Here is a 25,992-nt window from a genome sequence, read left to right as displayed (position 1 = left end):
CCTAGAAAAGGTGGGGTAAAAAAAGCGTGCTCAGAACATATCCTGGCTGGTTTACCGCTAACAGCGGGACTTCACCTCAGCGGTCGAAACAGGAAAAGTAAAAAGTTGATTGTTGCATCATGGAATATCCGCACTATGCTAGACGGAGTTTCCAGACCTGAGCGGAGAACAGCTCAGATTGCAAAAGAACTACAACGATATAGAGTGAACATTGCTGCCCTTCAAGAGACCAGGGTTGAGGGTCAGGGTCAGGTGCAAGAGGAAAACTACACCTTCTTCTGGGTTGGGAAGACAGAGGGAAGGAGAGACGCTGGTGTGGCTTTTGCTGTCGACAACAAGATCAAGCTGAAATTGGATAGTTTTCTTCTAGAAAGACAAAACGTTCAGGTGGAGAAAAAACTTTTTCTTTACCTTGACATGTTTCGACTGCAACCTGCAGTCTTCCTCAGAAGCGTCATCTGACAGCTGTGACGTGTCGTTTATCAGCTGTTATTTCCTGGGCGTGGCCAACCCGGCGGACCTGACAGTACCGCCGGGCTGGCCACGCCCTACCCCCCCGTCGCTCGATGGTCTCTGGAGAATGGTGTTCCATGTGTGTGAGAGCATGTAGGCTCCCTCGTCCCGGTTGATGGTGTCCTTGGCCCGCTTCCTGATTTCAATCGCCTCCTTTATCCATCTTCTGTATCTGTTTGGTTCTGATCTGATGATGTGTCCGTTGTCCCAGTCCATAATGTGGTTATTTCGTTTGCAATGATCTGATATAGCTGATTTTAACTGTTCCTGTTGCGCTTTTTCCTTTTGAGTTCTCGTGAGTCGTCCTATTGTTTCTTTTTCACATTCTTTCTGATGTTCTTTCTTTCTTGTGTTGAACGACCTGCCTGTTTCACCTACGTATGTTTTATTGCATGATTTGCATGGTATCTCGTATATGACATTGCATTTTTTGTCTTGTTCTATTTTGTCCTTGGGATGTACCAGTAACTGCCTTAACTTTGTGTATGGTTTTACTACTGTGTTTATGTTGTATTTTCTCATTGCCCGCTGTAATGGTTCTGTTATGCCTCTGATATATGGTAGGGTTACTATGTCCTTGTTTCCGGTTTCAAATTTCGGTTTCGGTTTTGTTTTTGGTCTGGTTTGCTTGTTTGCGACTTGTTCTTTTCCTTTGTTTATGGCCCATGTTGGATATTTGCAGTGTGCAAGTGCATGTCTGATATGTTTTTCCTCTTTCTGTCTGTCTTTTTCCTCCGTGATGAAACTGGTCCGTTCATAAAGTGTTCTCACTACTGATAATTTATGCGCGGTGGGATGTTCAGATGTCCAGAGTAAATATTGGTCAGTGTGTGTTGGTTTCCTGTGTACTGTTATTTTGATGCTGTCATCATCTCTGTGGTGGATCTTTAAATCTAAAAAAGCTATGGTTCTGTTGCATTCTTCCTCATGTGTGAATTTTATGTTTCCGGTGGGGTCCATGCTGTTTAGGTGGTCCGTGAGTTCCTGTGTATGTCCGTTTTTTATTTTTTCCAGTATGTCGTCTACATAACGTTTCCAGAGGGTAGGTCTGCAATGCGATGGTGCTGTGGCTATGGCTGTGGTTTCCAAGTCCTCCATAAAAAAACTACTCATTATGGCTGATAGTGGGTCCCCCATGGCGAACCCCTCTTTTTGTCTGAATATTGTTCCTCTGTATTGGAAATATGTGGATTTTGTGACGAAACTCAGTAGTTCAATTATATCATCAACTGTGAGGTTTGTGCGTCTCTTAAGTGTCCTGTCTTTTCGGAGTCGTTCTTGTACGATGTGAAGTGTTACATCCACGGGGGTCTTTGTGAAAAGTGATATGACATCGTGTGAAATTAAAATTTCATCTGATTCTATTTTTATGTCAAGATCAAGCTGACAACTCTGCCAACATTCGTCTCTGAGAGGATGATGGTTATATGTGTACCAATTGATAACAACAGGCATCTGACCATTGTCAATGTGTATGCCCCAACCATGACCTACCCAGATGAGGAAAAGGAGGCATTCTACCAGGAGCTGACAACGATTGTAAGCAGAGTCCCCCCACAACACAAGCTGTTAATTGTGGGTGATTTTAATGCAAGGGTGGGAAGTGACTGTGAAACCTATGCTGGAATCATTGGAAAGTTTGGCAAAGGTTAAAAGAACAACAACGGAGACCTCCTGCTTAACTTCTGTGCTCAACAAGAGCTATGTCTCACAAACACCTTCTTCAGCCAGCCAGATAAGAACTTCTTCACATGGAAACACCCACGCTCTGGACACTACCATCTGTTAGACTACATTGTTACACGTAGGAGCGGGCTTCATGAGATCATGTGCACCAAGGTCATGCGTGGGGCGGAGTGTTCTACTGACCATTACCTTGTGAGGTGTCAGATTAGACACAAGATAACCGCGCCAAGGAGAAAAACTAATGGCACAACCCCTAAAAAACTTGACCTTGGAAAGCTTGCAAATGAAGAGCACTGCAGAAGACTGGCTGAAACTGTGTCATCTGCAGTAAATGGTGCAAAAGTCAAAACAGTAGGATCAGAGGACATTGAAGAAAAATGGCAGGCACTGAAGAAGGCAGTCTATTCTGCAGCAGAAATGACCTTAGGTCACCCACAGCGTAGGACTCCTGACTGGTTTCAGGAACATGATGAGGAGATCCAGAAGCTGCTGGATGAAAAGCACCTCCTGCAGAACGACTGGTGGCGTAGGCAGGCAGAAAAACTGCAAAAGCATGGCTGACAACCATGATTATCATGGATTGTTTACAGGACTAAAGGCCATCTATGGTCCAAGGAGCAATGCAGTGGTACCTGTCAAGTCAGCAGATGGAGGAAAACTCTACACTGAACTATATGAGATTCAGAGTAGATGGAAAGAGCATTTCTATAATCTGCTAAATCAGCAAGGATCTGCTGAACCAGATGTCTGTAAATGGCTAAAGGGACACCAGAGTCGTGATGACCTCTGCTATGAGATCACTATGGAAGAGCTTGAGAAAGCCCTAAAAGTCACAGCAAGCCACAGAGCACCAAGTCTAGATGGAATCCCCTCAGAGGTGCTCAAGAAAGGAGAAAGAGTTCTCAGAGAGGAGCTCCTGAAACTTTTTAACAGCTGCCTTGTCCATGAGTGTGTACCTCAGGACTTCAAGGATGCACTGATTGTCACAATCTACAAGGGAAAGGGAGACCGAGCAGACTGTGGAAACTACAGAGGCATATACTTGTTAGCCATAACAGGCAAAGTTCTGGCTAAAATCATACTCAGTCGGCTCAAAAACATTGCCGAGCAAGTCTTACCAGAGAGAGGTCAGGGAGATCTACCACTGATATGATTTTTACTCTACAGCAGCTACAGGAGAAAGCAGTGGAGCAACATCAGTCTCTCTTTGTGGTGTTCGTAGATTTCTCAAAGGCTTTCGACACGGTCGATCGAGAAACTCTTTGGAAAGTCTTACAGATCTATGGATGCCCCGAGAAGCTTGTTAACATCATCAAGCAGTGGGGAACCCAGTGAAGCCTTCGAAGTTAACCATGGTGTGAAACAGGGATGCGTGCTTGCACCCACGCTTTTCTCGCTATACCTCACAGCTGTGCTAGATTCAATGGGCCTTGATCTGAACAAGGGGATTTTTATTTGCACTAGGACAGACGGCAAGTTTTTCAACTTAGCCCGACTTAGAGCAACCACCAAGACCAGAGAACTATGCATCCGGGAGCTGCTCAATGCAGATGATTCTGCTCTCGTGGCTAGCAACACTGAAGACATGCAACATATAGTAGACCGGCTTTTGTGGGCAGCAGATCTGTTCGGACTGAACATTAACATCTCTAAGACTGAACTTTTGTATCAACCACCACCAGTGTACTCCAACAATATGAGAGAGCCACAGCCAGTGACGGTGCATGGAGTGCCCCTGAAATCTGTCAAGGCCCTCACATACCTGGGCAGTACAGTGACCTACACAAACTCCTCAGATCTAGAAGTTGAGAGGAGAATTCAGTCTGCTACCAAGGCTTTTGGCTCTCTCGAGAAACGCCTCTGGAGCTGTCACGACATCTCGTACAGCACAAAAGTGAAAGTCTACAATGCTGCTGTACTTCCTTGCCTGCTCTATGCCACCGAGTGTTTAACGCTCTACAGCAGGCATATCAAAATACTTACACGAGTTCAGCTACGTCATCTATGTGCCATCTTACACATTAGATGGCAGGATCGAATCCCAGATGTAGAGGTAATCCAACGAGCTGGCTCTGTCAGTGTTGAAGCCCTTATTACATCATCACAACTGCGATGGGCTGGACATGTGGGTCGGATGAGTGACAGCCGACTGCCCAAAGCAGTTTTTTACGCAGAGCTAAAAGAGGGCAAAAGAAGCCGTAGTGGTCAAAAACTGCATTTCAAAGATGCCCTGAAAAGGCATATGAGGAACAACGGGATCTCGGATTTCGGTTTTCGGATCTGGTACTCCTCGCGTCAGCCCCTCCGTGGAAGACAGTGTTGGGGGAAACTCATTACAAGTAAACCTGAGTTACGTAATCAGATTACTTTAACTAAGAACTTAAGTAACTAGTAAAGTAATGCATTACTTTTAAAATTTACAATAAAATATCTTAGTTACTTTTTCAAATAATTAACGCAAGTTACTTTGTTTTACCATGTATTGGCTGACAGCTCTCCTGTCCCCATGTTGAGACAAATCGAAATGCGGAGGCGTTGTCTAAACATGATGGTTATTGTTGCTCTAGACCAGTGGTTATCAACTCCAGTCCTCGGGACCCACTGCTCTGCACATTTTGTATGTCTCTCTTATCTGACACACTCAGTTCAGTTCATGCAGACTCTCTTAACGAGCTGATGATCTGATTCAGGTGTGTTAAATAAGGGAGACATACAAAATGTGCAGAGCAGTGGGTCCTGAGGACTGGAGTTGAGAACCACTGCTCTAGACTAAATGTGAGCGTGCATTTCACGAGTTCACACTTACATACAATTTGAGGGGGTAAAGTTTAATGCGTATTTGGCGTGCTGTCCGGAGGGAGGGCTCCGAGCTCGGAGTTCGGCCCGAACCCAGAGTACTCCCCCCGGATGTAAGTGTATTGGACTAGAAGTGTGGAGAAGGGGTGGTGGGAGGATGCTGCAAAACTGTCAATGGATTGAGGTGAGACTGCTGAGTGTATATATACCTCTTACCATTGATTGCTGAGTGCACTCCACTTGTGTTAATTACCGTGAACATGCTCCTCCCGAACTTTGTTAATAAAACCTCATTTACTAATTTCCTTTGCGCAAAAAAAGTTTAAATATTCCTCAAAATTAATAAAGTCAGTAATGCAGAATCAGAATACTATGTAAACCTCCAATAACTAAATGGGCCCTATCTTGCACCCAGCGCAATTGACTTTGTACACCGACGCATGTTTCATTCCTATTTTGCACCCGCACACAGCAGACTTTTCCCTCCACAGACGCACGTCGGTTAACTAAGAAATACACTTGCACTCCCGGGGCGGGTCAGTGCAAAGAGGAGGCGTGTTCCGGCGCAAACGTTCCCTCATGCTATTTTGCAGGTTTAGAAAACAATTCCGCCACTGGCCGAAAAAACCTAGTTTAAAGTCAGTGGCGCGTTGTGCATGTTATTCATATGCTATTTTAAGGGTGCATGCTTGGCCATAATCCATGTAGCCTGTGCACAACGCGCATACACTTTGATTCTCTCATCTACACAGAAGCAGCAGTTTTCATTTTTGCAAATCAAATAATTTACCCAAATTATCATACGGCGTACGCCTGTTTAACCCTCTGAGGTCGGCAAACACGCGGGCGCGTTTTGCTGGATTTTCTTCACATTGTAGCTCAATAAACTTAAATTACTCCGTAATTTATTGACATACAGAAAAAAGAAATATAAAAAAAGAATCTGTAAGATGTCTACTTTTATATGTGTCCACTTACAATCAAATCAAAACATTGTGCTTTTGTAAAATAAAGAAAATAAACAGGGTGTACTTTCCTGCCTCTCCGTCGCGGTGAACTTTTTTTTCTTAAGCACGTCTATAAACTGAAACAAAACTCAGCGAATACTTGTCACACATTTATGAGCCATATACCTTTATAAACATTAAAGTGTGTACTTTTAAATCATCAGATTCAAAATGAAAACAAATATTCTCTGTTTAAGTAATTTGTATAAAACCAGCAAGATGTCCAGCTTCTCAAACGCTTGCTCATTATTTTTCATTCGACCACGCCCAAGCGCGCAAAAGAGATTCACATGCAAATCTCCACATGGAACGTGATCACGCTCGTTACCTCAAAAACAAAGCACCAAAATCCTTCATATGTCTCTGCTTTCCGTCGAGTTTGGAAGACACGCCGTGAGCTTACATTGGATTTACCTCGGAAGAAGAAGAACGCGATTTGAAGACAAGAAAGATGTAAGGTAAGAAATTCTTACTTATTAGTTAATGTTATTGTTGCATAAACTTCACATTGCAGTTGAACTGTTGCTAGATATATGGTGAATATTCTAATATTTAGACCCGTGTTTACTGTTAAATAGGTACTGTTTGTGGATATCTGCTCAAAGATATGTATAATATGGTAACCATAATGTTTCATATTTTGAAGTGTGCTGTGCGTTTGAATGTATCATATTTTGCAGCACACTCTGCGTTTAAATGTAACATTTTGGAGCGCGTTTAGCGTTTCAATGTAACATATTTTGGAGCGCACTCTGCGTTTGAATGTAACATATTTTGGAGCACGCTGTGCATTTGAATATATCATATTTTGGAGTGCGCTCTGCATTTGAATGTAACATTTTGGAGCGCGCTCTGTGTTTGAATGTAACATATTTTGGAGCGCGCTCAGCGTTTAAATGTAACATTTTGGAGCTCGATCAGCGTTTGAATGTAACATATTTTGGAGCGCGCTCAACATTTGAATGTAACATATTTTGGAGCGCACTCTGCGTTTGAATGTTTCATATTATATCATCATAACGAATGGAAACTTTTGAAGTAACATATGATAATCAATATATTTTTTTCTAGTAGTTGTTACTGAAGTGATCCATTTGAAAGATTTATAGGCTGCTATAGGTTATTGTTGTTATTATTATTATTATTTTATGTAGCACTGAGCGTAGCCTATGCCTACAAGGCACAACAAACCTGGTGTTCATTATATATTTTTGGAAACATTTGTGTGTGTATTCTGTGAATTTTAAAAAGCAGTTTTAACCAGAAAAAAAAAAAAAACAAAAAAAAAAACATTTTAACCGTACAGCCCTATAGTTTCTCTTGATATCAGCATGTTCAGTTTTTTTTTTTTCAGGGACCAGATGCCACTGAGTCCTGCTGACTTCAACATTGACATGAGTCTCTGTACATGAACATGGTAAAGTGAAAATCAAACACATTTGAAATGAAAGGTATGTTCAAATGTTTTTAGGAATGTCAGAAAGGACTCTGTCTTTGGGTCATTGTTTTCAATAGTGTGCTTTTTCAGTTGTTGTGTATCTTTGGATTATGTTGTGTTGTAAATAAATCCAAACAATCAAAAAGCCATTATTTTTTTATCTCCTCATTCTTTGTGCAAGGTTGCTTAGAATGACAGGGCCTGATAGCTCCTAACAGGGCCATTAGGGGAGGGTCTTTGTCTTTCTCAGGTGTGAAAATCATACATATTAATGATGTGTTTACACCTCTTCGCATAAAGCTTTCTTACACAAAACACGTCTTGCAAATTTTAAATCAATATATTTTCTTATCTGAATGAGTAGTCATGATGATTTTCACATGGTTTTGGAGCAAATATTCTAGGCTACGTGATACAATTTTCAAAAGTTGCGTGAATAAATAATTAGTATGGGTTTCATGGCCTTATTTCAGTGACAATTGTTTTTTGTATTTTCACAAACCACGCATAAATGTCATTATCCTCCGCTGCGCGTCGGACGGTTCACGCCTCGCCGTCGTCCATTAAAACCTGATAATGGACACCTCGAAGGGCATTAACCCGCTTATACCATGGTTACTTAGAAAGAAATATTTAATCAATTAATATTTTAACTAATCAATTAATACTTTAATGTGTTGTAGAGTAAAAATCGTGAGGGTTTTTATTTATTAAGTTGAGCGCACTATTTAATATCTCCCGTATACAGGCGTTGCCAAGCAACGTGGCCACAGCGACCCGACCGCAGCAGTTGATCAGTGAGTTTGAGCCAGCGCAATCATTTAGAACTGTCATCAGGCAAATTGACGGGACGCCTTTCCTAGGTGTCCATTATCACTTTTTAACGGACACCCTGCAGCCAATCAGAATCGAGTATTCACCCAGACCATGGTATAATTGATTGTAATATTGATTTAGCTACCTAAAGTTAATCCAATTAACTGACCCAAATTAATAATTAATCATAATTGATAATTATGAGTTAGTATTAATATTTCCCCTTTGAGCTAATATTGTCACATAGTTGATGTCAACTGAATGGAATCTACTAAGGAAAGCACCACTAGAGCTGTCACCTTCCAGTGCCTAGACAAAAGCCTGCTGAAAGTCCTGCATCTTGAGGAGGTGATAGGACAGGGCTTAGGCCAGGGAAGTCACTGCTGTTCCGCAAGACCCACTCAGTAGACTTGGATAACACTGGGAATGCGTGCCCTATCGATGGAAGGAAGAGACGCTATGGAAGCCACATCCAGCCAGAAGGGGGTAAATGTGTGAGATACACATATGGACTGGACGAATTCTTGGGCAGTACAACATATGGAATGTCACTGGGATGACTCCAGCCTATAACAGGGGGGATGATCAACCGAACAGTGACGGCAGAGCAGACTCTGCTAAGGGAAAGACACAGGCTCACCTCGGGGAGCCGTACCGTGGAAGAATACACATATGGGATTGCCATAGGGATCACAACATATGGACCCAGTCTAGCACAAGTTCCACCAGTGCATACGAGTGGTAAGCCTAGCATTGGATGCTCCACCATGTCCAATGCTGCAGGGGGTATGGAGGAGCTCAACAGGGTTCAGCCGAAGGAGAACTCAATTGGAGCAGAATGGCACACGTATCCAGTCCATAGGAGGGGAATGGTGCAGCAAGCCGACACATCGAGCGGGGCTTATGGTGTTAACTGGCTTCAATGTGAAGAGAGCACACGGGAAGCATCTGGCTCGACACGTAGGCTATAGACTCTAGCGAACGTATTAGGTGTCGCCCAGCCTGCAGCTCTACAAACATCTGTAAGTGAGGCACCTTGCACCAGTGCCCAGGAAGCGGCTACACTCGCAGTCCCGGGGGACAAGGTACACCTTGGAATTCATATGCCAAGATGATGGCATCGACTATCTAGTGGGCCAACCTCCGCTTGGAGACAGCCTTTCCCTTCTGCTGGCCTCCGTAACACATGAGGAGCTGATCTGAGATCCTGAGGCTTTGCGTTCTGTCCACATATAACCGCAAGGAACGTGCGGGACAGAGAAAAGCCAGGACAGGGTCTGCCTCCTCCAAAGGCAGCACTTGCAGGTTCACCACCTGGTCCCGAAAGGAGTAGTGGGAACCTTGGGCACACATCCAAGCCAGGGTCTTAGGAAAACATGAGAGTTAGCTGGCATGAATTCCAGGCACAATTCGTCAACTGAAAATGCGTGCAGGTCCCCTACCCTCTTGATGGAGGCCAAAGCAAGCAGGGTAACTGTTTATTAAGACAGGACTTTTAACTCAGCTGCCTGTAGCGGTTCAAAGGGAGGTCTTTGCAGTGCGGATAGCACCAAAGGTAAGTCCCAAGAGGGTATAGAGGGGTCGCAAGGCGGATTCAGTCTCCTCGCCCTCCTCAGGAACCTGACGATAAGGTTATGCTTTCCCACGGATCTCCCATCCACTGCATCGTGATATGCGGCAATAGAGGCAACATACAGGCTGGAGGGAGACAGCCCTTGCTCCAACCCATCTTGCAGGAAAGAAAGCACGGCGCAGATTGAGCAACTTCAGGGGTCTTCTCGGTGAGAAGAACACCATTCAGCGAATAGGTTCCACTTGAAAGACATAAGCATGCTGGTGTCTACGACTGACTGTGGTAGATCACCTAGAAACTCCACGTCCCGTCCAGAGTTTTCAGAGGTCTGGACACGGGTGCCATATGGTACCCCGTCCCTGAGAGAGAAGGTCCTCTCTCAGAGGAATGGGCCAGGAAGGGGCTGTCGAGAGGAGTGTAAGTTCGGGGAACCAGGTCCGGTTGGGCCAATAAGGGACAACTAGCAAGACCTGCTCCTCTTCCTCCCTGACTTTGCACTGTGTCTGTGCAAGAAGGCTCACTGGGGGAAACACATACTTGCGGAGGCCCCGAGACCTGCTGTGTACCAGCATATCCCTGCCGAGGGTCCCCTCGGTCAGGGAATAAAACAACTGGCAATGGGAAGAGTCCGGAGAGGCAAACAGATCTATCTGTGCGTCCCCGAAGTGGTCCCAGATCAGCTGGACCGTCTGGGGATGGAGTATTTTATTAATTTCATAATTACTTTTTTTTTTTTGCAAACAAGAATGAAGTTACAAACAAAATGTAACAATACAATAGACATAAGAGTACTGCACCAAACAATAAACACATACACTAGACAAAAGACATATCTTGACATGACATTGACTTGACATATCTTAACCCTCTGGGGTCTGAGGTGTTTTCTGACCCTGGAGGTGCTTATTTCTGTTACTTGTGACATTTTTATGGCTAAAGTCTGATTACACTGTATTCAGCACAAACTCTGCTACAATAATATATCAGCAGCATGTATGTAAAAGTTTGTAGTTTTGAGATAATGACATTTATGCGTGTTTTGTGAAAAAAAAAAAAAAAAAATTGTCACTGAAATAAGGTCATGAAACCCATACTGATTATTTCTTCACAAGACTTTTAAAAAATTGCATCATGTAGCCTAGAATATTTGCTTCGAAACTATGTGAAAATCACCCTGACTGCTCATTCAGATAAGACAATATATTGATTTAAAATTTGTAAGACGTGTTTTGTGTAAGAAAGCTTTATGCAAAGAGGTGTGATCACATCATTTATATGTATTGTTTTTACACCTGAGAAAGACAAAGACCCTCCCTAATGGCCCTATTAGGAGCTATCAGGCCCTGTCATTCTGAGCAACCTTGCACAAGATTGAGGAGATTTAAAAAAGAATGGCTGTTTGATTGTTTGGATTTATTTACAACACAGCATAATCCAAAGATACACAACAAATGACAAAAAAGCACATTTTTGAAAAGATGACCCAAAGACAGAGACCTTTCTGACATTCCTAAAAACATTGTACATACCTTTCATTTCCAAGGTGTTTGTTTTTCACTTTACCATGTTCATATACAGAGACTCAAGTGAATGTTGAAGTCAGCAGGACTCAATGGCATCTGGTCCCTGAAAGAAAAAGAAAAAAGTGAACATACTGATATCAAGAGAAATATAGGCCTGCACGATTTTGGGAATAAATTTTAGATTTTTCTGGTTAAAATTGCTTTTTAAAATTCACAGAATACACACACACACACACACACACACACAAATGATTCCAAGAATATAGAATATAATGAAAACCAGGTTTGTTGTGCCTTGTAGGCATAGGCTACGCGCAGTGCTGCATAAAATAATAATAGCAATAACCTATAGCAGCCTATAAATCTTCCAAAAGATTTCAGTAACAACTACGCTAGAGAAAAATATATTGATTATCATATGGTACATCATATGTTCCATTCGTTTTGATGATATGAAATGAGATAATAGTAAAAACATGAAGCCTGGTGCGTTTTGCTTTTCAAACGCGATCGCGCTCCAAAATATGAAACATTCAAACGCACAGCACACTCCAAAATATGAAACATTATGGTTACCATATTATACATATCTTATCTACGTTTGAGCAGATATCCACAAACACAGTAACAGTAAACACGGGTCTAAATATTATAATATTCACCATATATCTAGCAACAGTTCAACTGCAATGTGAAGTTTATGCAACAATAACATAAACTAATAAGTAAGAATTTCTTACCTTACATCTTTCTTGTCTTCAAATCGCGTTCTTCTTCTTCTGAGGTAAATCCAATGTAAGCTCACGGCGTGTCTTCCAAACTCGATGAAAAGCAGAGACTTATGAAGTGTGGTGTTTTGTTTTTTGAGGTAATGAGCGTGATCGCGTTCCATGTGCAGATTTGCATGTGAATCTCTTTTGCGCGCATGGGCATGGTCAAATTAAAAATAATGATCAAGCGTTTGAGAAACTGGACATCTTGTTGGTTTTATACAAATGACTTAATCAGTTTGAATCCGATGATTTAAAAGTACACACTTAAATGTTTATAAAGGTATATGGCTCATAAATGTGTGACAAGTATTCGTTGAGTTTTGTTTCAGTTTATAGACGTGCTCAAGAAAAAAAAGTTCACCGCGACGGAGAGGCAGAAAGCACACCCTGTTTATTTTCTTTATTTTACAAAAGCACAATGTTTTGATTTGATTGTAAGTGGACACATACAAAAGTAGAAATATCACAGATTGTTTTTTAATTTTTCTGTTTTCTGTATGACCATAATTGACGGCGTATTTTAAGTTTATGTTGCTGCTATGTGAAAAAAATCCAGCAAAACGCATGGGCGCGTTTGTCGACCCCAGAGGGTTAATATAACATAACATTTAACAACAGATATAGAGGCTGAGAATTATTGCATATAGGTTGACTGTAGATATGAATGAAGTGCGTCATCCGATCCCCAGCACACTCCCCCCCCCCCCCCCCCCACCCACGAACAACCACATCCCAACCCCAGAACCATCACCCAAACCGCCACTCTTGTCCTATGTATGAGTATAAATGGCTAAATTATGAACTTTCTCTAATTTAATGCATTAAAAGAAGTGGTCAAGCAAGATGAATATCTGCCCAGATTTCCCCCCGCATGACGCACTCGCCCTGTGTATTAGTGGATATATGCCGCCTCTAGAATGTGTGAATTAAAAGAAATGAGGTGTGCAGTAAAATACCCGCTGAGGCATCTGCATGCACCCCTCATTTACCCTAGTCTGTTTTGCTGTTCTTGTTATTATTGGAAGTATAGTGTGTGCAACCTAATGTGTAGAGCATTTAAAAGAGAGTAAGGCGTGTTGTGTGCTACCAGTATGTGTGTGCCCGCATTAGGAGGGGAGCACCATTGGGGCCCAGAGCCACAGATTCCCCACGGCACCGACCAACACCAGGCCCACATGACAACCCAATCAGGGGTGTGTTTCCCGTACAACTATATAGCTCGCTGCTTAACTACCATAGTACGATGCATCGTTGGAGAAATCAACTAGCTAGTCACGACTGTTTCCCGAAACCATATGTCGCAAAATATCGTTTAACCACGTTGGTTTATGACGTCTCGCACGTGGTGGACTTATGGTGATAACTTTTTTTTTAATTCACAATTGATCGTGTTCTAAGGAGAAATGCAATCCGAATGAAGCAAGTATACAAAGTGCCCTTTGAGAGGAACTCTGTTAGAGTGAAGGAGTTGCGATTCCAGTTTGTTCAAGTATGTGCAACCCAATTACTGCACTTTTACTGTCAACACAAAGATATATTTTTCCTGAATTTTAAGTGTGTCCATAAACTATTCCATGCTACTGTAAGTGAAAAGATTTAGGCATATCTATGTATACTGCTGCTTCAAAGTGTGAACTCAAACTTCCGCAACAGTTTCACAGTAGTATTGACTGCAATCAATGCCATTACTGTAAAACACTAACTTACTGTATTGTACCTTGTGTTCTTTTTACTCTAGAGAATCTTGGAGTTGGATAGCAGTGCAACTCATTATGAGTACCTGTATATTGATGAAGCAGGCTTCAGTCTTCACAAAAAAATGGAGAAGAGGGAGAAATGTGATTGGCCATCGTGCTACAGTCAATGTCCCTGGACAACGAGGAGGCAACATCACTCTCTGTGCCACGATTTCTACAACTGGTGTTGTGGCACACAATGCTGTCTTGGGACCATACAACACAGCATGGCTCCTACATTTTTTAAACCTCCTCAATGAAATCCTCTTTCCGCAGGGTGATCAGGAGCAAATGGTGTGGAATTTTGTAGTTGTTTGGGACAATGTCCAATTCCACCATTCAGCACTGGTGCGAGAGTGGTTTGAGAATCACCCACATTTCAGGATGGTGTTCCTTCCACCATATTCTCCTTTCCTGAATCCAATTGAGGAATTCTTCTCCTCTTGGAAATGGAAAGTACATGATCGCAACCCTTACAACCAAGTAAGTCTTCAAGCAATGGAAGAGGCCTGTGGAGATATTGGGGCACAAGCATGTCAAGGATGGATACAGCATTCAAGGCATTTTTTCCCACGATGCATGACTCGTGAAAATATTTGTTGTGATGTTGATGAAATTCTCTGGCCAGATGTAATTGAGAGGCATGATCAATAAATTAATTGATTCAATTAAAGCAGTATTTTTTTTTTTTTTTTTTTTTTTTTTACCCATGTACTTATTTGCATAAAAAAAAGAAATTGTGCGGTGACAACTCATTGTTATACACCTGAACTTCTCATTAAATAACTTAATGAAAAACATGTATTTTCAATTATTTCTTTGTGTATCTTTTGCTGAATTTGTTATCAAATCAACAGAGAACACACTTTTAGTTTTGATGTTAATATTGAATTTTAATAAATGTATTACTACAATAAAATGCTGTGTTTCATTGTGCAGTGAATACTTAACTGTTTCTTCAACATAAGAGTGCATTTAGTTTGCTGTGTTAACTGTTTTGAGAGCTGTTACCTGAGTTTGGAGAAATGTACCAAATCAACTGAGAAAAACTGTAGACACACCAATCAGGTGTATAAGCACTATAAAAAGTAGCAGGTGAGTTCATCAGTCTTCAAGCACAATAGAAAGAGTCAGAGAAAGAGTAAGACGAGGAGGAGAACGAGGAGAACGAGGAAAGGGAGGAAGAGGAATCAACAGAGGGGGAATCAACAGAGGCAGAGGAAGAGATGGAGGCCATGCTGGAGGTAGAGGTAGACGTAGAGGAAGAGGAAGAGGAAGAGGAAGAGGAAGAGGAGGACAAGAAGGTGCTCAAAGAGGACCGAATCTGACAAATGAGATCCGTGCAACACTGGTTGACCACGTTGTCAACCACGGCCTGATACTGAGGGAGGCTGGACTGCGAGTACAGCCAAATCTAAGCCGATACACAGTGGCAAGTGTGATAAGAACATTTCGACTAGAAAATAGGTATTGTAAAAATATCATCATATCAGAAACATCTGCACGGTTTCAGTAACTGCTTACAGTACTGTATTCTATGCACTATCAGCACTTTTGTTACCTTTTCCTGTGAAATTACTGTACTATAGACATGGTTTTGGCCAACAATGCTATAACACTCAATCAGCTCCAAGCTAACATTGTCAATAACCACGCCAGTTTCAACGATATCCATCAGGTCTCAACATCAACACTGGCACGCATTCAAAAAAAAAAAAAAAATTCAAATGAAGCAAATTTATCGAGTGCCTTTCGAGCGCAATTCCGAAAGGGTGAAACGACTGCGGCATGATTATGCAGAGGTATGTATTCACTTTAGCAGTGTGATCTTGCATACTGTCTCATAATCTTTTACTGTACTGTAATATGTATACTAGATCTACACTGAACTACACAATTTTGCCTGACACTGTTCTTCAGAGAGTTTTACGAATGGATGGAGAGGAGATCCAGCATGAGCTCATTTACGTAGATGAGGCTGGGTTCCACCTGACGAGAACACGAAGGAGGGGAAGAAACATCATTGGCCACAGGGCTATAGTCAATGTCCCAGGGAAACATGGGGGTAATATAACACTCTGTGCAGCCATTACACAGAATGGGGTCCTCCACCGCCATGCCCATATGGGCCCTTACAACACAACACTCATACTTACATTCTTGGACAAATTGCACAACATAACAGCAGCAAATCAAATCGATCATATGCAACACAATGTGTCTTTCCACCGCTCCGCTCTGGTTCAGAACTGGTTTCTGCAACATCCACATTTCACTGTCCTATATCTTCCACCATACTCTCCATTCCTCAACCCTATAGAAGAGTTTTTCTCGGCATGGCGGAGGAAGGTATATGATCTCCGTCTCCAGGCTGAGGTACCCCTTATCCAAGCCATGGAGGAGGCCTGTGACCAGATGGAGGTAGCAGCAATGCAAGGATGGATCCGTCATTCAAGACGTTTCTTTCCAAGGTGTCTTGCTAATGACAACATTGCCTGCGATGTTGATGAAATTCTCTGGCCAGATCCAGCTTGGCGAAGAGACAATGTCTTGTTGTTGTTGTTTTTTACAGTAAACTTACAGTACAATACGTAAAGGGTCATTTTGTTACAGTATAATGAATCTCCATGTCAACATTTTGGGCGTGTTGAGAAATAAATGAGTTTCTTCAGTCTGCAAAATTGGTCTTGTGTAGTGTTTGGTGAATTTACATTATATTTGTACTTTGTTGATGGTAGCCTACTCTAATCATAGGGAAGTAGAAGTGCTAAAAGTGTTTTAGGTTTATCACAGCAGAGTGTAACTCGTGCAAACAGAGTATAGTAATGTGAAACGTGTGTGTTTCATATGGTAACAAAGTGTGGTTTTTAAACAGAAGTGTATTATTTTTACAAGAGTGTTTAATTATGCAAAGGATCTGTAGTGTTTTGCTAATTGGGTGTGTGGTTGTGCTAATTGTGTGTAGTGTTTTGAAAACACGGGCCCTGTTTTGAAAATCGTGCTTAAGGAATCCAAAAAAACTGTAATAATAATAAAAGTGAAAATAATAATAATAATAATTGTTCCAGCTACCATCCTCCGCCCTAGTGTTTGTGGCTATTTACATGTGGATGCAGAGGAATATGTGGATCTAAACTTGTGACTTGGATCTCAGGTGCAGAGGGTCATGACTGTGATGAAGGGTGACCAAGGGGTTGATAGATTGTCTATTGATATATAATCTGATAACAGGTTTTTCCAATGAGTGATATGTATTTTTTTTCCTTGATTTCCAGTTCATGAGGATTGTTTTCTTGGCTATAGCTTGTGCTACTAGCAGTTTTTTATTGCATAAGGTGCTTAAATTGATTGTAGTAGTATCACCAAGAATGCATAGGGAAGGGGTTGCTGGGATGTGACAGCCAAAGATGGAAGAGAGGGGTTCTGTGACATTTACCCAAAATCGATTGACTGGAGTGCATTGCCAGACAGCACGAATGTATGGGTCTGGGTTATTTTGCAAGCAATGAGACCATAAATCAGAACCAAACCCCATTTTAGACAATTTCTGTATAGTGAAGTGAGATCTGTGAAGTACCTTGTGTTGTATTAGTTGTAGATTACTATTTTTTGTCATGAGGTGTTTTTACATATATGGGTCCAGAAGTCGGCACCGGGAGTAATGGACAAGTCTGATTCCCATTTGTGGTAAGGCTGGCTTAATGTTTTATCTAAATGGGATATAATTTTGCACATTTTGGAGAGAATTTTTTTAGGGGAGGGGATATTGATCAGCTCCAAGATTGGTGGGGGGATGTCCAGGTTAGCTGTTTGGATATTCATTTTTGCTTGAATAGATGATTTAATTTGTAGATATTCTAAGAAGTGTTTGCTCTCAATGCCGTGCTTCTGGACCAAATTAGAGAATGAAGCCAGATTTTTGTCTTGAACGATGTGGTGGAGTTGAGTGATGCCCTTGCCTATCCATGTGCGAAAGTTAAGTGTTTTTTTTGTTGGCAGTGAAGTCAGGGTTATTCCATATCGGGGTGCGAATTGATGGTGCTACAGGTGAACCAGTGATATAGTGGAATTTCCACCGGGCTGTCAGACTGGATGATATTGTTGGTGCTTTAAAGGATGGATGTTTTTTGACTGACTGACTGCAGAAAGGGAGGTCTGAGATCTGAATATCCTTGCAGATGGTTTGTTCTAAGCCTAGCCAGGTGTTGTCCGAGGGGGTGGGATGTAACCATTTGTAGATGTATTTAAGCTGGTTGGCCAGAGCATAGTGCTGGAAGTGTGGCACCTCTAGTCCTCCGAGTACTTTAGGTTTTTGGAGAGTGGTCAGTTTGATTCTTGGTGTCTGTGAAGTTAAACACATTTATATTAGTTCAAACATTATTGGGGACAACTGAAAAGAAAAAACTTGTATGCCGAACTGATTACTCATATTACGGAAAGCCACGAAGAGCGTTTTCATCCAGATGACGTCATCCGTCATCCGTCGGAAAAAGCCGAACTCAGCTCGCCAAATTTCTATCAGGTGCGCTTGTAATTAGAGCATTAAAACGCCAAACACGAGTAGAAGCAAATGTCAGTGAGAGCGCTTGTCCTGTGGTTTTATCCAGCTTATCTCATTTTGAGGAAAAACTTTGTAACTGAAAAGGTTATGAGGTATGAGGAAATGAGTACGACAGGAATTGGAGGCACATCAGTGATTGATCAACCCGAGACGCTGCTGGTAGGAAGACTGTTTGAAGCTAAATTAATTTATATTCGGAATATTGCCATCTTGTGTGTTATTTGTAATGTTTACATGATTGAGACATTTTACTTTGAGTTAGATAAGGCTGCATTAGAGTGCATATGATTCATATATGAATTTTAAAAGTCTGTTAAAGATGTGTAGGCTATATATTATGTTAATGCATAGGGTGTCAAATATTTGATTGTAATTAAGAATTGTATTATTTTCTTTTCTTCTTCTTTAAAGGTTATCAACCTAATTTAAGCTTGAGCTTTTCTACTAAATGACTGAATGACTGTTTCAAGACTAATCTAACTGCAAAGTTCATCTGTTCCAATCTATTGTGATATGAATGAAAAACAGACTGCAAATCAAGATTATTTTTCCAGTAGAATTTAGTAATTGATGAGTCGAGTGACTTAAACCAGAGTGGGGTGGGCTGAGTTGGAATCATTGAGAATAAACAATTTATTTTTGGTAATATTGTCATTTTGACAACTGATATCCTTCCCATGATAGATAGAGGGAGGTTCATCCAGCACTGTAAGTCATCATCTATTGAATTGAGCAGTGGGGAAAAATTTAGACTGAATAAATCTGACAGCCTGGTGGAGACCTTTATCCCTAAATATGTGACATAGTTAGTGCAAAGTGGGATAGGTGAAGAGTGGGCTGGCACATCCCAGTTATTCGAGTGTAAAGGGACAATTGCAGACTTATTCCAATTGATTGAGTATTCCGAAATATTAGATAATGTGTCAATGAGTTTAATGGTTTCTTGCACTGATGCTGTGTGGTCTTGAAAAAAGAGAAGGATGTCCTCGGCATAGAGGCTGATTTTATGATCCATAGTTAGAGTCTGAACTCCCTTGATGCGGGGGTTCTGACGGATGGCGGCTGCTAGGGGTTCAATAAAGATGGTAAATAGAAAGGGGGAGAGTGGGCATCCATGTCTAGTTCCCCGGTGTAGAATGAAACTTTGTGATGTTAGACCATTGGTGATTACTGTGGCTGAATGTGAAGTGTAAAGAAGTGTAACCCAATTAATGAACGATTCCCCAAAACCAAACCGCCCTAAAGTGGAGAACAGGAAACTCCAGTTGACCCTATCAAAAGCTTTTTCCGCGTCAAGAGTTACTATAATGGTGTTTTCTTGAAGAGTTGAGGAGCGGTACATGACATTAAACAGTCTGTGGGTGTTGGAGGATGAGAATCTGCCTTGAAGCCAGTTTGGTCTGGGTGGATAATGGATGGAGAGACTTCTTCTAGTCTCCATGCTAATGTTTTGGAGATTATTTTGTTGTCAACATTAAGAAGAGAGATTGGTCGGTAGCTGGATGGCATTGTTGGGCTTAAGGAGGAATGTAATTGACGCTGTGGTGGAACTAGCTGGAAGTCTTCCTTTTTGTTTCGATTCATTAATCATCCTGATGAAAAGTGGAGCCAAAATGGACCAGAATTGTTTGTAGAACTCAGCAGGGAAGCCATCCGGACCTGGTGCCTTATTATTCGGCATATGTTTAAGAGCAGCATACAGTTCTTGTTTGAGTTATGGGTGACTAGTTAGTGAGTTATTGTTTGATATTCAGTGAGTTGTGGTAATTTGATGCTGTTTAGAAATGAGTCAATGGATTCCTGATTGGGGTTTATTTCTGAGGAATATAGTTTATTGTAAATTTTTTTTTTAAAAACCTGATTTATTTCTTCGGGTGAGCTGGTTGGCTTCCATGCTGAGTTCATTATGACTGGGATTGTTGCTTTTTCTTTGATACGTCGAATATGATTTGCTAGGTATTTACTTGATTTATTGCTATGTTGGAAGTATTCTTGCCTTAAACAATGGATCATACATTGAGTGTGTTTATTGAGTATTTCATTGAGTTTGGATTCATTTACTTTGTTCATTTTTAATATCAGAACCACCACCTACTAGAACACGGGATCAAGTATAAGTGAAATACAAGAATATTCTACAAAATGGTTACCTTTACTACTGTTCTTAGTCTCTTTTAAAAAAGCAGTTAATTTATAACAAAAAAGGTTATGGTTGTTTATAACAACCACCAAGAAAAATGCTGAACAAAAAAAAAAAACAGCTGGTGGTCCTGCAAACCCACGTCACACCCCTGCGGAAGAGCTGGCCCTTGGGTTGAATTTGAATTGACCTATTGTGAAGGGCATCCCTGGGGACAGCTCTTCCTTACACCTACATTCAGGGACCAGTAGCATAAACTCCTTCAATACTGGTAAATGAGCTTTAAATTCTCTTAGTACACTGTAAAATAAAATAAAAAACTGGCACTAGAGATAGAGTTGCTTCATAAGGAACTTCAGAGTTAGTGCTAATACATTATTTCAAACAGAAATAATGCCATACTGGCATTGTCATGATTGCATGATCTTTATTAAAAAGTATAATATAGTTTAGCTGCATTGGCAAAAAAAAAAAAAAGTAGCTTGGAAGTAGTCTTAAGTAGCTTGGAAATACCCCTAAAACAGCTTGAGCACCAGGTAAACTTTGCAAATGCACGACAGATAACACTTTTCACCAAGTTCTCTCTAATAGTGTAAAGGAAAGTGCCACTTGCAAAAAATTAGCAGAGCAATGCACACAGGTTGTTGCCGTTGTTAAAGGGGTCATATAATGCCATTTTTGTACAAGCTAATATGATTCTTTAGGGTCTAAATTAAAAGTTTGTAATATACTTTCATTAAAAATTCTCATTAGTATTGTAAGAAAACACTCATTTTACCTGGTCAAAAACAGCTCTGTTTTCAGCACGCCGTTTAAGTTCATGTGTCTTTAAATGATAATGAGTTTTGCTCACCCCGCCCCTCTGTTCTGTGCGTACACCGTTTGTAACACAATAACACAATAACCATAACGCGTTGTTCATTATAAACGTGGGATTAAGAATTATATTGATAACGTCGTACATAGAAAACATGCCATAATGTACCCTGAGTGTAAAAATAGCCGCATTCATCGTAAAGCGTGCAGCAAGCGATTTGCAAAGATTAATACAAAGATTAATATAAAGGTTAGTAAAACGTTACACTCACTTCTTCTTCTGGAGGTGCAGAAGGAACACGAATAGTTGGTACCGATCCTTTTTTCAGGAACAGCTTCTTAGCAAATCCATCTTTATACTGACCCTCGTTTGTAAAGCAGTCTGGTGTGTGAAATGATTCGCGCAAACATGAAAGCATTGACGTTGATTGTGGGGAATATTCCCTTCGAAAACAAACTCAGCCAATGCGTCTTCAACGGTTCGGATTTAGGAACATAAAAATGATGCTGTGTTCATTATTACACCCAAGAACAGAACACTACAAACGCTTAGACGCCATTCTGCTCATAGACAGTGCTCCAGTGAGTATCAACAATGACGCGTGGACTATGATGACAGACAGCTCGCTCATGAGCGAGGGCGGGACTGAGTTGAAACGCTGCTGTCAATCAACAATTGTGGGAGGGCCGTCAGACCGTGTGACATCACTAGGTTGAACGGCTTGATTTGAAAGATTGGAAAACAGATAAGGAGATAAAAAAAAAAAAAACACTGGATGGATTTGTTACATTTTATGATGGTTGTGTACAGGCACTGCCAACACACATTTCAATACAATCAACTTGTAAAAGTGCATGTACCATTATATGACCCCTTTAAAGCCCGACTCCGACGAGTCGAACATTTAATTATGTAAATGAGACCCTTACGAGTCTATCAGAAAACGATATCTATCAAAAAGCCTGCATCAGCTTCGCCTATAAAGCTGCAATCTAATCTTGTTGACATGAAATGAGCTGCTCGTTAGCAGGTTTAACACTAGAAGCGCCAGAATTCCTACTAGAACTGCCGCAAGCGGTCATTTTGACCGCTAGATTCCAAACTCTATATCTTTAATGATAAATACCCAATTGAGAGATTAATGCATTTATTGTATTAGGATATCTTTTAAAAACAAAACAACACCAATCTGTACATTTAAACAAGTTTAATTATACATCTATAAATAATAATATCCATAGATGTCCTGGACAAAATGACAGAGTAGCCTGTTTTCATGTTTACACTGTTCGATCGCACCCGCGCCCGCCGACACACACACACACACACACTGTCCAGGTACAAGTCAATGGTTTTTCTTTGTTCAATGTGCACAGTTCATGGGTTGAAGCTCTTAATTTTTAGCTCTCAAAGTGCCAGACTGATGCATTAATTTAACCTTAAAATGTAAAAAAAATTTAACCTGTTAAAATGGGGGGGGGGGGGGTTGGATTCAATAGGAATCTTGCCTAGGGTGCCAAAAAGGCTAGAAACGGCCCTGCGCACACACACCATATTCCATTGCAATTGTCACGGTGTGACAAAAGCCAGATAAGGAGAGAGAGTAAAATCCTTGTGAAGGCAGTATCATTTGGAGACCTCTTGTGGATGGTCGTCTCATCACACCGCGAAGTCTGTTGCCATGGCAGCGAGGCCAATTGCCTGATTGACAGCAGGTGAGGAGAATTACAGAGAGTGTTGTGAGAGGAACGCGCATTAAGATGGGGCTTTAAAAAGAGAGAGGAAGCAGACGGTCGGTGTGGTTCTCCTTCCGTGAGATACTGTGTTTTGTCGGTGGGTTGTTTATATTTGAAGCTGGACTGTGCAGCAGGGCGAAGATTGAAGCTGAGAAATGGAAATGAGAGAGTGAAGTTGTCAATGAAGATCCAGGGGATATCGTCAACAGTGGCAAAGACGCAAAGTGATGAGTATTTGATCCGTTGTTTATATGCACTGACACTGAAGTGGTGTGGAGAGTCTGGAAAGTGTGCGGCACGAGTGAAGTATTACACCGAGTGAATTAATGATCTGTCTCCAACCTTTGTTCTTCCTGCACTGAATGTGACGATTACTACATCCGTTTGACTGTCTCTGAGAGAAGTGGATGGTGATGGCGCAGTGGATAAGACACATGCCTTTGGTGTGAGAGACCCGGGTTCGAATCCACTGTGAGACACCAATGTGTCCCTGAGCAAGACACTTAACCCCAAGTTGCTCCAGAGGTCGTGCGACCTCTGAAATGTATAGCAATTGTAAGTCGCTTTGAATAAAAGCGTCAGCTAAATGAATAAATGTAAATGTAAATGTAAGTGGAGCCCGTGTGAGAGACGAGAGTCGATCAGGTGGGAGAAAGACCGGTGGGTGAGCGCTGGCCCGAATGCACGGTGTGCGAGTGGAATGCAGTGCCTGAAGTGACGATTCACACGGTTTGTGTTATGGAGTGAAGTTTATCGCGTGGAGAAGTATTAATAGTCTGCTGTGCACTCGCTTCTATAAGTCTTTCACCCGCTGTCTCTGAACGGGGTTTGTTACATCCAGCGTCCAACTTACCATTTGAGACAGTCCTGCTCTGTGAATGTTGCCGATCCATTAATTCCTGTTGCATTGTTGCAGCGTACAGTTGAACTGGAGCGTCTTGCTTACAGCAATCTTCCCGTCTGGTGGTCTCCACACGTCCCGATCGAAAGCCTCCGCCCTGGTTGGAAAGGAGAGAAGGTATTCTAGATGAATGTTCCATCTACTGTTGAATGGTCAAATCCTGTTGTGTTGATACAGTGTACAGCTGAAGTGGAGTGTCTTGCTTAGAGCATCCTTCCCGTCTGGTGGTCTCCACACGTCCCAATCGAAAGCCTCCGCCCTGGTTGGAGAGGAGAGAAGGTATGATAGATGAATGTTCCATCTACTGTTGAATGGTCAAATCCTGTTGTGTCGATACCGTGTACAGCTGAAGTGGAGTGTCTTGCTTAGAGCATCCTGTTCGTCTGGTGGTCCCCATATGCTCCATCGGAAGTTGCTGTCCTGTTCAGGAAAGAGAAAGGTATTTGGAAAGAACGTTTGACATGCGGTTGAATCGTTAACCCCTGCTACCTGGTTACAGTGCACAGCCGAAGTGGAGTGTCTTGTTCAAGTGCCCTCTCCGTTGGTGGTCCCCACCTGCCCCTTTGACGGCTTGTCCTGTTTAGAAAGAGAGAAGGTATTGTAATTGAAACATTCCATATGTTGTTGGGAAGTTGAATCCTGTTACCTGGTTACAGTGTGCAGTCAAGTGGAGTGTCTCCCTCAAAGCATCTTCTCCGCCTGGTGGTCCCCACCTGTCCCCACTGGAAGCCTCCGCCTGTTCAGAAGGAGAGAAGGTATCACTGTTGAACGTCGCATCTTGTTGAATCATTGAACCCTGTCGTATCTTTGCAGGGCACAGCCAAAGTGAAGTGTTCTCTTGCTGGGTGGCCCTCTGTGCCCGTGCTGCAAAGCATTGCTACTGTTCAGAAGGAAGGAGAGTAACTATGGCATGTGTCTCGATTAAAGTGTTGTGCTGCTGTTCATGGTCCCCTCCTGGCCCGGCCCGCTCGCCACCTGCGTCCTTGTGACCCGTCTGAGTCGAGGATCCCCGTCCTCTGGATACTTACCTCTGGGCAGCCTCCGGCATTCGTTCCATCCTCACTGCGAATACCTACCTGGTTCCAGTCCGAATGGGGTCCGTGTAGCCAAGACTTCCTTGAGAGCCTTGTAAAAGAGTACTTACCCAGTGGCTTACCTGAGTGGTGTGCGTCCTCCTCTGATTCCTCTCCGACGAGCCGCAGGGTGTCCACGAACGTCCATCCCGCCCCGGTCCAGGGGGCCCATCGAATTGCTTCTGGCGAAAGAAGAGATTTTAATTAGGACTTTTCAAATTTATCTGCTTTTAACTGAATAAAGAAATTGTTATTCCTGGTCCCCTCCTGGCCCGGCCCGCTCGCCACCTGCGTCCTTGTGACCCGTCTGAGTCGAGGATCCCCGTCCTCTGGATACTTACCTCTGGGCAGCCTCCGGCATTCGTTCCATCCTCACTGCGAATACCTACCTGGTTCCAGTCCGAATGGGGTCCGTGTAGCCAAGACTTCCTTGAGAGCCTTGTAAAAGAGTACTTACCCAGTGGCTTACCTGAGTGGTGTGCGTCCTCCTCTGATTCCTCTCCGACGAGCCGCAGGGTGTCCACGAACGTCCATCCCGCCCCGGTCCAGGGGGCCCATCGAATTGCTTCTGGCGAAAGAAGAGATTTTAATTAGGACTTTTCAAATTTATCTGCTTTTAACTGAATAAAGAAATTGTTATTCCTTTATCCTCTGTTTCTGTCTGGTTCCTTGACACGCTCCTCGAGGCGGTGCCCGGTCCCCAGGGGTGGGTGCAGTCTGGCTTGGCCCACCCCGACCTGTGACACAATCTTGACATCGCAGCCTGTTCATTACAGCCATAATAAGTTATAATAATAAAATAGCCTAGTCAACCTAACATATAAAAATTCCACTGCTCTGTTTATATAGTCAGTATAGGCTACAATTCGTACCATTTTGCGCATGTGAAGGTGATAATTTTTT

General features: G+C 42.1%; 1 protein-coding gene across 1 annotated transcript in view; it reads left to right on the top strand.

The window, feature by feature from the left end:
• The window catches only part of LOC311093321 (fucolectin-1-like), a 144,444-nt gene that overhangs the window by 15,536 nt on the left and 102,916 nt on the right, over positions 1-25,992 (top strand). The gene's annotated exons all lie outside the window — the stretch shown is intronic.

The sequence above is a fragment of the Abramis brama genome (genome assembly GCF_963993115.1).
Source record: "Abramis brama genome assembly, chromosome: 12".
Lineage (NCBI taxonomy): Eukaryota > Metazoa > Chordata > Actinopteri > Cypriniformes > Leuciscidae > Abramis > Abramis brama.
Note: the sequence above shows the minus strand (reverse complement) of the source record. Positions and strands in the feature narration are given on the sequence as shown.